Source organism: Papio anubis, chromosome 1, assembly GCF_008728515.1.
Source record: "Papio anubis isolate 15944 chromosome 1, Panubis1.0, whole genome shotgun sequence".
Taxonomy (NCBI): Eukaryota; Metazoa; Chordata; class Mammalia; order Primates; family Cercopithecidae; genus Papio; species Papio anubis.
This window is the reverse complement of record NC_044976.1, coordinates 203824409-203843141: the sequence shown is the minus strand read 5'-3', so window position 1 is coordinate 203843141 and position 18733 is coordinate 203824409.

Here is an 18733-nt window from a genome sequence, read left to right as displayed (position 1 = left end):
GCATGGGAGAGCCAATTGTGCACACCTCTTGGCAACTCCATGATCAACAACATCAAATAAGTAGCTTGAAGTCACCTGTGATGGGACTGTTTACACTATGGAAATCAACAAACAAGCCAGGATTTTGTTTTATGTTTGGAGCTAATTCACCAGCACACCACAGCATAGAATAGGTTGAAAGAAACCAAAAGCTGATTTATTTGGAAAAAAACTAATTAAAATTGGCAAACATCTAATAGCTATAAAAGGAGGGATGTCAACAATCTTTATCAAGAATGGAAACTAGAAATACTATAGACATCAAAAAAGTTAGATAATCTTGTAAACAATTTAGTGCAAATAAGATTTAGATGACTGTACAGATTTCAAGAAAAACAACTGACTCAAAAGTAGAGAAACCATTAAGTAATTTGAATGAGAGTGAAGAATCTTCATACACACAAATCCTAGGTACATGGCTCCACCAGTAAGTTCCTAAAAGCTTTGAAATAATTCCATTCTTACTGAATAAGGCTACCATAACTTTTGTACTAATTGTAAAATCCCCAAACCTCTGAAACACCAAACACTTTGGAACTCATTTGATGAAAAATACGTCTTAAAGTAACATGAGACTCTTTATAGTTGTTATTAACGTTACCACTTAGGTGACGGCATATGTTTTTCTGTAGAAATATTAATGTATTTCATTATGGGTACTGTCCCAGTTCTTGCTGAGAATATTATACAATATATGTTGTATGTTTCAAACTAGCCTTCTAATATTTAAAATAGTCTATATTTCAAACATCTGGCTCCAGGGATTTCAGATAAGTTATGTGGACCTATATGAGAAAAAATCTTTATGACGTAGGTTAAGAGGAATTTTTAGGCATAAAGGAAAAGCTCAGTAATTATCAAATGATGTGGCCGGGCGCAGTGGCTCATGCCTGTAGTCCCAGCACTATGGGAGGCTGAGGCAGGCAGATCATTAGGTCAGGGTTTCGAGACCAGCCTGGCCAACATGGTGAAACCCCGTCTCTAATAAAGACATAAAAAATTAGCCGGACATGGTGGTGTGTGCCTGTAATCCCAGCTACTCAGGAGGCTGATGCAGGAGAATTGCTTGAACTCAGGAGGCATAGGTTGCAGTGAGTCGAGATCATGCCATTGCACTCCAGCCTGGGCGACAGGGCAAGACTCTGTCTCAAAAAAAAAAAAAAAAAAAGATGTATTACATACATAAAAATATTGGGCTACATAAAAGTAATGGACTTTTATTTACCAAACAATACCATGAAGTGAGTGAAAAAGAATTAGTACCCAGAATATGCAAATAACACAAATCAATAAGAAATAGACTTGCCCATTTTGAAAATGGGCAAAAAGCTTAAACAGGCACAGCACCAAATGCAAATGACTAACATATGAAAGGACCAACATTCTCATTAGTAACTATAGAAAGAAACATGAAGATAACAATGCAGCACTATTAGACACACACCAGATCAAAAAAAAAATTTAAAGTCTGACAGAAACAAGTTTTAAGGAAGAAGCAATGAATATCCTCATACACTATGGTAGCATAAATTGATACAATCAGGGAAAACAGTGTGGCATTATCTAGTAAGATTAAAGATACACATTCACTGTGACTCAGCAACTCTACAGAATTTCCTGTACATGTGCATTTTTGCTGAAACCATTATAAAACCCAAACTTGTATCAACAATAGAATGGATAAATTATGGTAATCGTACTGTGAAATGCAATAGAGCAACAAAGAGAAACAAACGATTATCTACAATAACATGGTGAATTGCCATACTGAGACAACCAAGGAATACAGAATGTTTCCACTTACATAAAGTTCAAAAACGGGCAGAACTCTACTATATTGTTTAAAATACAGTCATAAGTAGTAAAACTATAAAGAAAAGCTAAGACATGGTTATCACAAATGTTCCTCTCCAGGGTGAGAAAGGAGACATGATCAGGGAGGGGCACATGGGATGGGGGGCTCCTGTTTTATATACGGACCTGAGTGTTCACTTTATAATTATTCTTGAAATAAACTGTACATATATGTTTTATTCACTTTTCCATAGGAATGTGTATCTCACAATTTCTAAACAAATAAAATGAGTCATTGACCTGAGAAAGGTCATCTTTAATAAATTTGATTTATAGAAAGGTAAAAATAGTGGTCATACAGAACATTTGTAGTGTGGTTACTAAATTTTTAATGAATTTAGTATCTTAAGTGCTCTTCGAGGTCAAAAGTTAGTGGTCTCTAGTGCTAAATGCCACTGTGCACCTAAGCAATTCCTACTGGTCTGTGGCAAGCCTAAGGGATAGACAAGAAACATATTACCAGGGAGATGCAGTGAGGTGCAATAACATCCCCCACCTTACCTCTGAAGAAGTCTGTAGTTCACCAATTGGGAAACGCTGGTTTCACTAACAAAGCAAAAACAAACTAGAGGAGAGGAATTTTGAGGTGTTGATAAGAAAAAGAAAATTAACACGGGATAACAATCGCAAAGACCATTTCACCTTATAAAATCTTAAAGATTAAAATGGAAGAATGTGGGTGCCATAAAATGATTTCAAGTGTGCTGTTTTGACACAAAGAGGGTGTAATCACCCAGCCTATGTTTGGAGGAGAGAGGAGGCGAGGAGGAGTCAGTGTGAAGAGGTGGAAGACGTGTTGTGCTGGGTTGCCATCCAGAGGAAATTTCGAGTGGGTGCTCTCTAGTCGGAACGAAGTAGATCCCCAAACCACTGGTGGGCAGGGCCAGACAGACCCAGTCGCACTGAAAATGTATGTGTTGTTTTTCTGTTGCTGCCCACAGACTTTTATTTATAATCTGTACTGTTACAAAGCAGTTATCACAGACACCCACTCACGGACACAAACCGGAGAACGATTCCCTTGATTTCAGTGTTGCTACAGCGATCTTCTGAATTTCTTCTAGCTTTCTGTGCTGTCTCCTTGCCTTCCCCAACCCCCTTAACTATAGGTATGCGCCAAGATGCTGTCCCTTCATTTCTTTCTCTCGTCTCCTCTCTCTCTCTCTCTCTCTCTCTATCTCTCTCTCTGCATTGTTTTAGTTGCTGAGTCGATTCACTCTGATAGTTTCGGTTAGCACTTCTCTCACAAAGACTTGCAAGACTATGTTTTGGTCCTTAACAGAACCTTTGTGACAAGTTTTCTTATTCCACATCCCTACTGGATAGCTTCACTTATCTTTCCATCCTTCCAAGACGTTCAGAACTGGACTTGGTATTTTCTCTCTAGAAGCGCTGCTCTTCTTAAGCTGTTCCTTTTCATCAGTTCCACAGGTCCTTTGTCTTCCCGCTAGAAGCCTTCCAATTCTCTCTTGGGCTCCCTGCTCCGTATTTACACAGCCAATTCATTTCACAGCATTACGCATCTGTGCCAGCCGCCATGCTAGGCCTCGGGGATAAAGACAAGTAATAGGCCCGTGGCTCACGCCTGTAATCCCAGCACTTTGGGAGGCCGAGGCGGGCGGATCACGAGGTCAGGAGATGGAGACCATCCTGGCTAACAAGGTGAAACCCCGTCTCTACTAAAAATACAAAAAATTAGCCAGGCGTGGTGGCGGACGCCTGTAATCCCAGTTACTCTGGAGGCTGAGGCAGGAGAATCGCTTGAACCCGGGAGGTGGAGCTTGCAGTGAGCCGAGATTGCACCACTGCACTCCAGCCTGGGCGACAGAGCGAGAAAAAAAAAAAAAAGACAAATAAGGTAGGTCTCAGCCTTCGAGAAGCTCGGTCTAGTGGAGGACATGGACCATATTATCCTCTAGTAAAGGGCAGTGAGAACTATGATAGAGACAGGCACCCAATGCAGTGGGTGTCCAGAACAGGAGTTTGCCCAGAGAACTCAAAAAGGGGAACACAGGCGGTGTTAGAAACAGCACAGTGGAGTGGACAAGAGTATTGTGTTCAGAGGCAGACTAGGCTTGCATTCTATCTCCTCCAGTATCAAGCTGTGCAATCTTGGTCAGCTTACTGAATCTTTATATACATTGGTTTCCTCAACTGAAAATGTGGATGGTAATATAGACCTTAGGTTTCTAGTGAAAGTTAAATGAAACAAGCCATGCAAAGCACTTAGAACAGTGTCTAGCACATTCAAAAATTTCATTAATTCAACACACACACACACACACACACACACACACACACATATATATAGGGAGAGAGAGAGAGGGAAGGAGAGCACTTACTATGTGCTGTTTTAGGGGCTTGGGTGACATCAGAGAACATATAGATAAAAATTCCTACCCTCATGGAATGTGCATTTTAACAGGGAGACAATAAGCAAAAAACATAAAAAATAAAGTATATGTAGTATGTTAGGTAAGTGTTATAGGAAAAAGAAAAAAGAAAATGTTAATTATTAATAATTACTGTATTATAGAGGTCACTTCATCTTAGACTTAAAGGAAGAGAAACTTATAAACAGAATGATGTTTCATCTCATCTAAGATGCATTCATCATAAGTTGCACCATTATTATTATTTTTCTTTTTGAGACAGAGTCTCACTTTGTCCCCCAGGCTGGAGTGCAGTGGCCCGATCTTGCTTGGCTCACTGCAACCTCTGGGAGCAGGTTCAAGTGATTCTCCTGCCTCAGCCTCCCGAGCAGCTGGGACTACAAGCACATACCACCATGCCCGGCTAATTTTTTGTATTTTTAGTAGAGACGGGGTTTCACCGTGTTAGCCAGGATGATCTCCATCTCCTGACCTTGTCTTGTGATCCGCCTGCCTCGGCCTCCCAAAGTGCTGGGATTACAGGCATGAGTCACCGTGCCCGGCCTGCACCATTATTTTATATAACACTAAGAAAAGAAAAAAACATTGCCAATTGAGTATAACACAATGCTTTTTATTACCGAGGATTTTTCTTTTTGTTTTTGAAACAGAGTCTTGCTCTGTTGCCCAGGCTGGAGTGCAGTGGCATGATGTTGGCTCACTACAACCTCCACCTCCCGGATTCAAGCTATTCTTGTGCCTCAGCCTCCCAGGTAGCTGGGATTATAGGCGCCCACTTACCACACCCAGCGAATTTTTGTATTTTTAGTAGAGATGGGGTTTCTCCATGTTGGCCAGGCTGGTCTCGAACTCCTGACCTCAAGTGATCCACCTGCCTCAGCTTCCCAAAATGCTGGGATTACAGACGTGAGGCACCATGCCCAGTCCTACCTAGGATTTTTATCTTAAACATTAAAACCTATTTAGATATATTTAGGCATGGATTATTTTCATCATATTATACTTTTAAATACATTAAAATGAACACAAAAGCAGAAATTGATTAAGGTATTCCTAAAACTTCTTTATATTTAGTCCTCTAAATCACTTTTTGATTGAGTCACAAATGTATTCCCTTCCCTTCAGGCAAAGCAAGCAGTAATATGAATGTCCAGAGACAGGGCAGAACCGGTCTCTTGAGAACAGTGAACAGCTTACTATCCCTGGAATATAGGATGCTGCATGGGGGTTTGTGGGAAAGAGGTGAGGAGGTCTCTCTATCATTAGAGCCTACTGTTCCTTGATTAAAAACAACTCTCAACTTTTTTCTTCTTAATTAATTCACATCATTCACGTATTCGACAGACACTTATTCAGTCCCTACCACCAATATGGGGCCACATGGTGGTGCAGACACAGTCCTGGCCCCCAAGTTGCTTTCAAGCTGCCCATAGCTGGGTCCTTGTATAACAGATCCTGATTCTTCTTGGCCTGAGACTCCATATTCTTTCCCTCGCATCCATCCTTGCCCAACTCTGCTGGGCAAGTCTCACACAAGTGCCACTTTCATCACGTTGCTCTGATCCATCCTCAGGCACAAATGATGAACAGCTATTTGATTTCTCAGCCTGACATTAGGGGTCTCTAGTCGCTGCAGGGTGACTCCAGCCTTCCATAGCCTGCTGATTATTCCCTGCTCCTTGGGTCAGGCCCCCTCTTGGCCGGTGCACCACCCCACTCATTCCCACATCTATGCTGGTTCTTACCTCTGCTCTCACTTTTGATGCGCTTCTCCTACCCGCTCAGCAACTAAATCTCATGCACTGGCCCATATCCTTCCAGAAGCCTTCAATGACAGGAGAGCCTTTTCCTGATGGCTTTTGTACTCCTAGCCAGTATAACGTGTTCTGTAATGAGCCCTCTCCACAGCTAGGCATGGTGGCTCACGCCTGTAATCCCAGCACTTTGGGAGGCCGAGGCAGGTGGATCATTTGAGGTCAGGATTTCGAGACCAGCCTGGCCAACATGGTGAAACCCTGTCTCTACTAAAAAATACAAAAAATTAACTGGGTATAGTGGTGCACACCTGTAATCTCAGCTACTCGGGAGGCTGAGGCATGAGAATCGTTTGAACCCGGGAGGTGGAGGTTGCAGTGAGCCGAGATTACACCACTGCACTCCAGCCTGGGTGACAGAGCGAGACTTTGTCTCAAAAAAATCAAAATAAATAAATAAATAAATACAAATTAACCCTCTCAATTTATTTCATGGTCTATTTGATGTGAAACCCCTGCCCTCAGTTCTGCGTAGAGAAGGGGTTTGGTAATTTCCCATTTATTCCTTATAGTACATAATACCTTGTCGCTACATATGGAAAACACCTAAGACACAGCTGCCATTTGCATGAAGAATACACAGTGAAAAGAGAAATTGGACTGCTTCATACATAATATCTCTCATTTGACACAAAAAGGTTTATGGAGTGAGTGTCTTATGCACTATGTCTGACGTTCGGGGAAGCATAGCTCAATGAAATGCAATCTTTGCCTTTGATTTGTTCATAGTCTAGTGGGGAAGTCAGATATGAAAACCTAAAGTCACAATGTAGTAAAAACTAATACTGAGCTATGGGCCAAGGATCGTGAGCATGGAGGATGGGGTAGCACATCCTTTCTGGGAGAATCAGAGGGGTCTTCACTGAGCAAGTGAACTTGGAAGCTACATTGAAGAAAGAGTGAATGTTTCCCAGATAGGAAGGGAAAAGGAGGCATTTGAAGCAGAGATAAGTGCAAAGGCCTGAGAACCTAAAAGAACTTAGTGCCTTAGTGTTCTCAGCCTCACTGAGCACTTCCTAATTTAGAGCCTTTGCGTTGGCTGGCCCCTGGGGTTCCTCTGTGTGGGATGGTTTCTCCAACCATTTCTTCTTCTCCAAGTCTTGGCTCACCAAGTCCTAAGCAATTCTCCCTATTTAAGTTAAAACCTGCTCCCACCTCCATTGTCTAATATCCCAACACCAGTTTTGAATATTCCATTCTTTTCCCATTGATTTACGATGTCAATTTCATCCATGACAGCTTATAATATTTATAGTTTATAATATTATAGCTGAGTAAATCTATTTATCAACTAAATATGTATCTGTGTATCTATGTATCTACCTAGTTAGCTATTAACCTATATGTATGTATATCTTTTTTTTTTTTTTTTTGAGACGGAGTCTTGTTCTGTCACCCAGACTGGAGTGTAGTGGCGCCATCCTGACTCACTGTAATCTCTGCCTCCTGGGTTCAAGCAATTCTCATGTCTCAGCCTCCCAAGCAGCTGGGATTACAGACATGCGCCACTACGCCTGGCTAATTTTTTGTATTTTTAGTAGAGATGGGGGTTCACCATATTGGCCAGGCTGGTCTCGAACTCCCGACCTCAGATGATCCACCTGCCTCAGCCTCCCAAAGTGCTACGATTACAGACATGAGCCACCATGCCCAACCGTATGTATGTATTCATCCATCTATCCATCATCCATCTATATAGCTAAGCTTGCATTGTGGTATTCACTCAAAACCCACACGTTTTTATTGCTGTTGCTATTATTAAATTATTTCTTAATTACTGAAAGAAGTATATTAAAATATGTTACAATGATTATAGATTTGTCTGTTTCTTTGTTTATATTTCTAACAGTTACAGCTCACAGCTATCTTGTTAGGTATATACTATTATATATACCATCAACACAAATTTCTTATTTACTCATTTAACATTTCTGGCCTTGAATTTTATTAACTGATATTAATATTACCTCATTTCCTCTCATTTTTATAGCATTTCCTCAGTGTATCTTTTAAAAATCCTTTATTTGCATCCTTTTTTGGGTCATTTTGTTTTAGTTTCACCTCTTGTACAGAGCATACAGTGACACTGAAAATTCTTAGGTGATAATTTCTGTTCTTTTTTTTTTTGAGACAGAGTCTTACTCTATTGCCAGGCTAGAGTGCAGTGGCACAATCTTGGCTCACTGCAACCTCCACCTCCGGGGTTCAAGTGATTCCCCAGCCTCAGCCTCCCGAGTAGCTAGGCCTACAGGCACGCGCCACCACGACTGGCTAATTTTTATTTCATATTTTAGTAGAGATGGGGTTTCAACATGTTGGCCAAAATGGTCTTGATCTCCTGACCTAGTGATCCGCCCGCCTCAGCCTCCCAAAGTGCTGGGATTACACGCGTGAGCCACCGCGGCCAGCCAAGAATCTCTGTTCTTAGTGGATGATTGTAATCTATTTCATTTACAAGGATTATGAATGCATCCAAAATTATTCCAGTCTGACCAGGCCTGTTTCTGGTAGGTGGGAAAAGAGTATAAATGAGAACCCATGTTTCATATGCTTGGTACTTAAAAGTTATGAATCAAGCTGAAAATAAAATGTTTTTTTCCTTTACCTTGACAAGTGTACCTTCATAACAGCAACATTGAAAAAGATGTATAAACGTATGGTTTTCATAAAGTTTCCAAAATGTCAAAGATGGATGAATTTAATTATTATTACCCTTATCTGGGAGTCCTGTTGATGAGTCAACAATATTTGATTGAGCAACAAAATAATCTATTCAAAAGTATGTATTCTGTAAAATGTATTTTTCTTGCCTTTGTTTCAGAAAAATTGTTAATTATGTTGTTAAAAGAAAGAGTTTCCAGATCCTGAGGTAGAACTTAGGCAAAAAAAAAAAATATGAAAAGTAGAAGGAGTTTCACATAATTTGCATACAGATCTAAAAGAATTAAGAAGTAAATATAATTGTGTTCTAATTACACCAAATATGTATGTATAAAAATGTAAATTAAAGTAAATGTAAAGAATTTTTGAAAAGTTATTTTTACATAGTTTCATGATGTGGTTTGCTAAAATATTCAAATTTATCTATTAAAATCTATAAGGCAAAATCAGTGATAATCAAGGTTTAGGAAACAATAAATCTTTATTATTATAATGAGTTGAGTTTTTATTTAATTTTCTAAACATTTAATTACATACTTACTAAATATGTTTGTAAAAAATATTTACAAGTTTACTGTACAAAGTTTGGCTGCCAATGTAACAAATTGGTATCATGTCTCACTCTAGACCTTTAAGCGTACATCTTTGAGAGTATTATGAATTGTTTAATAATAAAAATGTGGTTGGGCACTGTGGCTCATGCCTCTAATCCCAGCACTTTGAGAGGTCCAGGCGAGTGGGGCACTTGAGGTCAGGAGTTCGAGACCAGCCTGGCCAATATGATGAAGCCCTGTCTTTACCAAAAAATACAAAAATTAGCTGGGTGTGGTGGTGCATGTCTGTAGTCCCAGCTACTCAGGAGGCTGAAGTGGGAGAATCTCTTGAACTTGGGAGGCAGAGGTTGCAGTGAGCTGAGATCATGCCACTGCATTCCACCCTGGGCAAGAGAGCAAGACCCTGTCTGGGAAAGAAAAAAAGCAAAATGTTCTGCAATTTCTGAGTGCAACTGTTATGAACATCACACTAATTTGTAAGTACCTCAAGAACCATGAATTGGACACAAATGGGTGCTTGCCATTCCTGGGAAAATATATTTTGTCATACAGGAGTCTGTTAACGTTCATGCTACCTGAGAAGAAAGAGCTCACAAGTTAAATTTTCTTTTCTGTTACTAAAGCACTTTGGCCACGCAAGTCCTCCCTGCAAGCCAAAGAATCTACATACTGACGTTAACACTGATACTACATGAAACTTTCATGGTATTTGGACATAGTTCCTGTTGTTTCAAGGTCCTAGACCAGTCATGAGAGCTGATACTAGGATTGTTACACATTGTAATGCCTATGTGACCTAGGTGAATTTCTACCCTGTCTTAACCCTGCTTATCTTTAGGAAAAAGGATGTCTGAGGTCAGAATTTCCCCCTTTTGACCTAACTTACTAAGACTGGTGGGATCCAAGATGGCAGCTCACTTGACCTCTGAAGAACCTCTAACTTCATTATAGTCTAATGTCCATTCTAAATGACTCTCCCACCAGTGCCATGACAGTTGATGATTACCATGACAACAGCCAGAGGAAACCATCAAAGGACAAAAAGGAAGGTGCACTCTGGTTTTGAGAGGTTCTCTGGCCCATTCCCAGAGAAGACGTGAATATTCCTCCTCTTTCTCTTAATGCTTAACCCCTTCATTAAAGATGCCCTGTATTTGTGACGTACTCACTTGCAAGACCTATGAAATTGATTTGTGAGCGAAGCTCCCACTTCTCGTTTCTATGGCCATCGAACAAAGCCTGAACTGCTTGATGCTCACTTTTGGTTTTGTGTATTGGCTTCTGAACTGAACAGGGAAAGACCCCATTTTGGAAAGACAGACTTTGTCAGTAATAGGATCTCATATTCAGAGCTGAAGGCTAGATCCCATATGATAAAGGAATTTGTTCTTGCTCTTGTTTTATGCTATCTTTTGAAAACATTAATCACACCTTATTTTAGTTCTCTTATGTTCTTTTAATTTATAATTTATTTCTTTTCCTTAGATGGTAGTACCTCTGACTTTTTGGTTTAATGTCTTCATTCATCGTGTTGATCTTGCTTAAATGCTCAGCAAATTTTGTTGTCTATCTGTTCATGCTTGTCATTGCTAAATTATGTTTTATTTAGTACCCTGTCTTTTTGTAGAGAAAGGATGGGAATTGCTCACAACTGCCTACTTTATGTTTTCATTTTAGTATGAGTTTTTCCTGGAGTTATATAGAGTAAATGGTTCCTACTCTTGCTAACAGTTTCACCTGTGTATGTGTTAAGTTGCAATTTTTATTTGCTGTCTTCCCATAAGTAAAATCTCATCTCCTTTCTATCATAAAGAATTCCTCAACATTTCGGATCTTCTATTTCCAGGACTTGAAGTGGGAGAGGAAGTAGGTACTTAAATCTTAATCTAATCTGTTTTCTTTCTTTTCTTTTCTATTCTTTTCTTTCTTTTTTCTTTTCTTTTCTTTTTTTTTTTTTTTTTTTTTTTTTGAGATAGAGTCTCACTCTGTCACCCATGCTGGAGTGCAATGGTGTGATCTTGGCTCACTGCAACCTCCACCTCCCGGGTTCAAACGATTCTCCTGCCTCAGCCTCCTGAGTAGCTGGGACTACAGGCATGTACCACCACACCCGACTAATTTTTGTATTTTTAGTAGAGACGGGGTTCTACTATATTGGCCAGGCTGGTCTCAAACTCCTGACCTCAAGTGGTCCGCCTGCCTCGGCCTCCCAAAGTGCTGGGATTATAGGTGTGAGCCATTGTGCCCGGCCTCTTTCCTTACTTTTCCAAAACACTTTAAGAAATTCCATAGTGGAGCAAAGCAATAATATTTACAGAAAACACAACTGCACAAACATAGGTGCTTCTCAAAATTAACCCTGTGATGAATGACAGTAGCACTCCGCAGGCTTCAGTTCAGTCCCTCTCCTTCTTAGTGATCACCTCCCACCTGACTCCCAGCCTATCCCTCATAGCAGCCAATATTCTATTATTTTCCACCACAATGTAAGATGAAGCCATACCTTTTGGCCAGTTTGTCCCCTTTCCAGCCATGAAAGACCTAAGATTTGAGCTCTTTTTGTCCCTTTAGGTCTGAGGATGTGTAGAGATTAATCAGGTTCCAGGGTGAGGAATGTGCTGTTATTGGCATAGTAAATGATACTTCAACACACTACAGGTGAAGCTCCTTCCCACCGTAAGCCCACACTAGAGCAATTCTTTAAGCATTCAATAATCAGAACCTACATAGAATGTTAATTGCCTCACATCTGGTAACCAGAGAGTTATTCTGTCCTCTGGATAGTGTACCCTATGATTTTATTAGCTTTTAGTGCCCGGGATATTGGCACTTATTCTACTTAGAGCAACTACAGCCCAAAGCTGTGATTTTTCATTCATCCTGTTCTCCTGAAATGATTTTGGTTTGGCCATGAACAGAGGACTTCATGTTTATCATTTATTTATTTGTTTCATGAATACTTTTAAGAACGTAGTCTGCATAATTGAAACAGCTCCTGCCTTTAAGAGACTTGGAAGTTAATAAGAGAACTGACCAAGGTCACCAAGACGTCCAATATGTGGCAGTGGTGTGAGATAGTTGGCACTCAACGGCAGACTTGGTGCTTATTTGATTTTGGGGAACTGGGAACTACTTCACGAAGGAAGTAACTTTTGAGTTGAGCGAAACAGGATGAATAGGATTTTCAGAAACAGGTGGGGGCCAGGCCGGTTCAGATGAATGGAACAGCAGAACTCTCTTAGCCTGTTCAGGCTGCAAAAACAACAATACCATAAACTGTGATATGATTTGGCTCTGTGTCTCCACCCAAATCTCATGTTGAATTGTGATCTGAGTGTTGGAGGTGGGGCCTGGTGGGAGGTGATTGGATCATGAAGATGGTTTCTAATGGTTTAGCACCATCCCCCTAGTGTTATCTTGTGACAGATTTCTCACAAGATCTGGTTATTTAAAAGTGTGTAGCACTTCCCCCTTTACTCTTTCTCTCTCTCCTGCCACCATGTGAAAACATGCTTGCTTCCCTTTTGCCTTCTGTCGTGACTGTAAGTTTCCTGAGGCCTCCCTAGCCATGCCTCCTGTACAGCCTGTGGAACTGTGAGTCAATTAAACCTTCCTTTCTTTATAAATTACCCAGTCTTAGGTAGTTCTTTATAGCAGTGTAGGAAAGATTAATACAAACTGGGTGGCTTATAAAAAACAAAAAATTATTTCTCATAGTTCTGGAGGCTGGCAAGTCCAAGGTCAAGGAGCTGGCACATTTGGTGTCTGGTGAGAGCCTGCTTCCTGGTTCCTGTGTCCTCAGAAGGTGGAAGAGGCAAGGGAGCTCTCTGGGGTCTCCTGTATAAGGGCACTAATTCCATACATGAGGACTCCACCCTCATGAACTAATCATCTCCCAAAGGCTTTACCTCCAATCCAAATACCCTCACATTGTGGATTAGATTGGGCATATGAATTTGGGGTTGGGGAACATAAACATTCAGTCTATAGCAAGAAGAAACAGGTAGTACAGTAGGGGCAAGATCTGGGAGTGACAAGAAGCTCAGATAAAGAGATGGGCGTCTGTAGGGGAGTGGTGGGAGATACAAAAAAAATCCAGACGAGGTTCTAATGTACAGGGTATTCAATGCCATGCTGAGACATTAGGGCATTCAGTGGTCAGCAACAGAGAGCCACTGAAAGTAATTAAGCAGGAGAGTAATATGATTAAATATCTTGTTTATTATAGCCCATCACCTCAGTCTGAGCTCCTTTTGATCTTGAGTCTGTCATTCAAACTATGGAATTATCTCCTCTAGCGCTGCCACCCCCTGCAGGTTTGATAGACATCTTCAACTATGCTTTTCTAACTAGAATATCAAAGCATACAGAATTCATAGCCCTCATCATATCCCTAACAGTGACTTCCCTCCAGGTTGGTGATTCTTAAGAATCTTTGGGCTATGCTTATCTAACCACAGAATTCCTATGTATAATAGCATCCAGTCCATAGTTCTCAATGATAGTAGCAGATATTATTGATTACTTACTATGTAGTCAGTACATATGATTTACATTCATCACCTTATTTAAACTTTTCACAAAGCCTCGGGATGAGGCTCTTGACACTTATTGTGAGTTCCTTTAAATTGCAGTGCCTTCCCTGTCCCAGACATTTGAATCATTATTCTATGTTTTGAAGCTTGATTGAAAACTAAGGATTTTATCAAATAAATCCTTCATAAAACCTTCAGGTATTTGTACCCCCTTTAATATCTATTTGGTTATTAGGAAGAGTTGTAGAATTCACAAGATCAATTAGAGACTTCATTTTTTGCTTGTGTTTATTGAGGTTATATATGAAACGTTTTAAATGTGACATGGGAGAATAGTGAAATAGAGTTTTAACTTAGCCAAGATGCATGATTTTAAAAATTGAAGTAGACTTGAATTTCCTGAAAATTTTAAAATAATCTAATTGTGCCAGCATGTTAACCTTAGTCACCTAAGCAATAGAGAAGGTTTTCATGAAAGTCCATTGGTCTGTTTTAAATAAATACCTTGAATATTAATAGTATAAAAGAGCATTATCTAAGTAATACTGAAGCTTATTGTCAAGTGAAACTTTCTTGATCATGATGGTTAGCCATGTATGCTCATATCTGTTAATAGTGGTGATTACTTTCATCACGAAAACAACCTTTAGATATGCAAATAAGTGTAGTAGCTAATATTCTGTCTCCTTTCCTTCATACCTCATAGATTTTCAATCCCCCAATGTATTTTCATCTTTAGAGAAATAGAAGGTGTGTTTCCTAATTGTGTTATACTTTTGCATTGTTTAATGAGTTAAATTATAAAACTTTTTCCATTTATACCAGTAGGGTTGGTAGATGGGCCTCTAGCCAGGGGCTACTATAGCCCCTAGGCTATTATCTTATGATCTTTCAAGTACCAGAGATGGGTAGTGTAAAGAAGGGCCTAGGGTCTGGTTCAGGACATGCTTTCTATTTTACAGAAGGGTTCTGTAATGTGCTCTGTTTTCTCTGAATGCTCTGGGGACTTCCGTTCACTGAAATTGTTGCCCAACATTGCACTAATGACTATTCCTTAAGAGCTGATTCTTAAGAAGGTAGGGCATGACCTATAGATTTCCTTGCAGACTTGGTACAATTCACAGGAAATAAACATAGAGAGGTGAATTACTTGTCAAAAGTTACATTGCTACTAAATGGCAGATCCAGGATTTGAACCCCTAAGGTCTATTATAGAAAATGTGATATATTATCCTGTGTGGGACTCTGGGGAGAGGCCATGTTTACTTGGTAGGGACTCTGTATTTTCTGTTTGGCCTTCAATTTCCTATCTAAAATAAATGTGCTCTAAGCGTCAGTAAAGATAATTAGGCTTAATGGTGGAGCAGAAGGTTGGCCAAATGAGCAAATGTCATTATATGAAGGAAGAGCTCCTTAAGTCTCACTCAGCTACCTTTCAATAGGCAGAGGGCTTTTGGAAAGGCCACATTGTTTGCAATTAAGTTTGATTTTTATCATAGTAGTCTATGTACAAAGTTTATTTCATTTTTTATTTTTTAATTATTTTATTTTTATTTATTTAGTGTTTGAGACAGAGTCTCACTCTGTCACCCAGGCTAGAGTGCAGTGATGCAGTCTTAGCTCACTGCAACCTCTGCGTCCAGGGTTCAAGAATTCTCATGCTGCAGCTTCCTGAGTAGCTGGGACTATGGGTGTGCACCGCCATGCCTAGCTAATTTTTGTATTTTTAGTAGAGATGGGGTTTTGCCACGTTGGCCAGGCTGGTCTCGAACTCCTGGCCTCAAGTGATCTGCCTGCCTCAGCCTCCCTAATGTTGGAATTACAGGCGTGAACCACCACACCTGGCCACAAAGTTTATTTTAAATCAGAGAGATCTACGAGGATTTTATGAAAGCCAATAGTCTATTCCCTATTTCACCCAATTTTCAACTCTTCTATTTTCCTTACCTCCACATTTCTATATAGAATATTTCTTAACTCATCAAGTTTAGAGAACATATATTGACTTCCTACCATGTTCATGATAATATGATAAATACACATTTATTGAGTATTCACTTTATACCAAGTATTTTTATCGGTACATTATATATATAAACTCATTTTATTTTATCTTTACAATAACTCTTTGAAGTAATTAGTATCATCTTCATTTTCCAGATGTGGAAACTGAAATATAAAGAAGTTGAGTAACTTACCTAAGATCATACAGCTAGTAGGAGGTGTCCTGGGATATGAACCAAGGCAGTTGGGCTAGGAAGTCCAAACTTTAAGCCATTTTTCTGTGCACCTGCCTTGCCCATTCCAGTTTACATTCTCTTCCTAACTACATTCCCTACATTCCTCTAATTTAATTTTGGTATGATTTTTGGTTAAATTAATTATTATTCTTTACATTATTATGGTTATACCAATGAAGTACACTGCCGAGCCATGTAATATACTACTTCTGTGTTTTCTTTCTTTTTTCTCCTTCCTTTTTCCTGTGATTGAGAGTAGCCTTTTTGAGGGCCTGAATTTTTAATCTACCTATTGTTAATTTTTTTTCAACTATTTCACTGTTTCTCCCATGTGTATATTAACAATATGTTTCTATTCAGTCATATATCAGTTGTGTGTCTTTATTTCCTGGAAACTTCTTCCTTCTGCTTGAGTATGCAATGCTTGCTCTTTGTAAAGATTTCACTGGGAAACTTCCCTTTGTGTCAGATATTCTCTTTCCTGGGTCCCATGTATTCTTCTTTCTTGTCTTAATTCATTGTTTTGGTAGAACATATTTTCCATTCTTCTTTCGGAAGAGTGCATAGGGGGTATTTGAGCCCTTGAATATCTGAAAACATCTTTATCCTGACCTTGTGCTTGATTGAGAGTTTAGCTGGCTCTAGAATTCCAAGTTGAAAATAATTTTCCCCCAGAATTGTGAAGGCATTTGCTTACTGGTCCTCTGGCTTCTGATGCTGCTATTGAGAAATATGAAGCTATTCTGACGAATAATTTGTAAGTATTCTCTATTTATCTTTCTGGAATTTTCCAGGATCTTCTTTGGTGTTCTGAAACTTCACAATGACATGATTAATTTTTAAATGTTACACCAGCCTTGCACTCCTGAGATAAACCCCATTTGGTCAGGATATATTATACATTTTAGATATTGTTGAATTCAGTTTGCTAAATAATTATTTAGAATGTTTGCATTTACTTTCATGAGAGATATTGTTTGGTTGTTTCTTTTCTTTTCTTTTTTTTTTTTTGAAATGGAGTCTCGCTGTGTCGCCCAGGCTGGAGTGCAGTGGCGCGATCTCGGCTCACTGCAAGCTCCGCCTCCCAGGTTCACGCGATTCTCCTGCCTCAGCCTCCCGAGTAGTTGGGAGTACAGGCGCCCGCTACCTCGCCCGGCTAGTTTTTTTTTTTTTTATTTTTTAGTAGAGACGGGGTTTCACTGGGTTAGCCAGGATGGTCTTGATCTCCTGACCTCGTGACCCGCCCGCCTCGGCCTCCCAAAGTGCTGGGATTACAGGCTTGAGCCACCGCGCCCGGCCTGTTGTTTCTTTTCTTGCAATATCTTTGCCTAGTGTGGTATCAGGATAATGCTGAACTCTTTATGAATTGAGAATTATTCCATCTTTTCAGTTTTCTGAAAGAGTTTATGTATATTTGGTATTCTTTCTTTCTTAAATATTTGGTAGAATTTATCAGTGAAGCCTTCTGAATCTGAAATTTTCTTTGTGGGAAATCTTTTAATTACAAATGTAATTTCTTTAATAGATATAGTGCTATTCAGGTAATATATTCTTTCCTAAGTGAACTTTGCTGTTTGTGTCTTTCAAGGAATTTGTCCATTTCATCTAACTTGTCAAACTTATTGGCATAAGGTTGTTCATAACACTCCCTTATCATCATTTTAATATCTGTGGAATCTATAGTGATATCACATCTCTCATTTCTGATATTGGCAACTTGTAATTGATCTCTTTTTTATTATTATTATTCTGGCTAGAGGTTTATGAATTTTATTGACCTGTTCACTGACCAGTTTTTGGTTTAGCTGATTTTCTATTTTATTTATTTCCACTTTGATCTTTATTATTTCCCTATTCTGCTTACTTTGGGTTTAATTTTTTGTTTCCTGATTTTTTAAAAATTGAAGTTGTGGTCAATGATCTATCTCCTTTTTCTAGTCTAGTACTTTAGTGCCAACATTTTCTAAGTAACATTTTGGTTGCATTTCTCAAATTTTGATATATTGTATTTTATTTTCATTCAGTTAAAATGCTTTTTAATTTGTTTTGATTTCTTCTTTGATTTATGGGTTGCTTGGAAGTGTGTTGTTTAGTTTCCAAATATTTGCGGATTTTCCGGAGATCATTATGTTATTGATTTCTAATTAAATTCAATTGTAGGATGGCTTGCATTCTGTTTTATAGCTCAGAATATGGTCTGGTAAATGTTTAATGTATACTCAAAAGCAATGTTTATTCTTCTGCTGTTGGGTCAAGTGTTCTATAAATATCAAGCAATTCAAGTTGGCTGATAGTGTTGCCAGATTTTCTATATCCTTGTTGATTTTCTATTTGTTCTAAATTATTGATGGAGTAGTATTGAAATCTCTGACTATAATTGTGTATTCGTCTATTTTTCTTTGTACGTCTATTATTTTTTACTTCATGTATTTTTAAACTGTCATTAGGAACATAAGTGTTTAGGATTGTTACATTCTTTTGATTAACAACTTTATAATTATGAAATTACCTTCTTTATCTGTGATAATATTCTTTGCTTTGAAATCAACTTTTTTGATATTAGTGAAGCCCACTCTAGCTTTCTTTTGATTAATATCACTGTAGTATATTGTTTTATTTTAACTGACTTATGTGTTTATATTT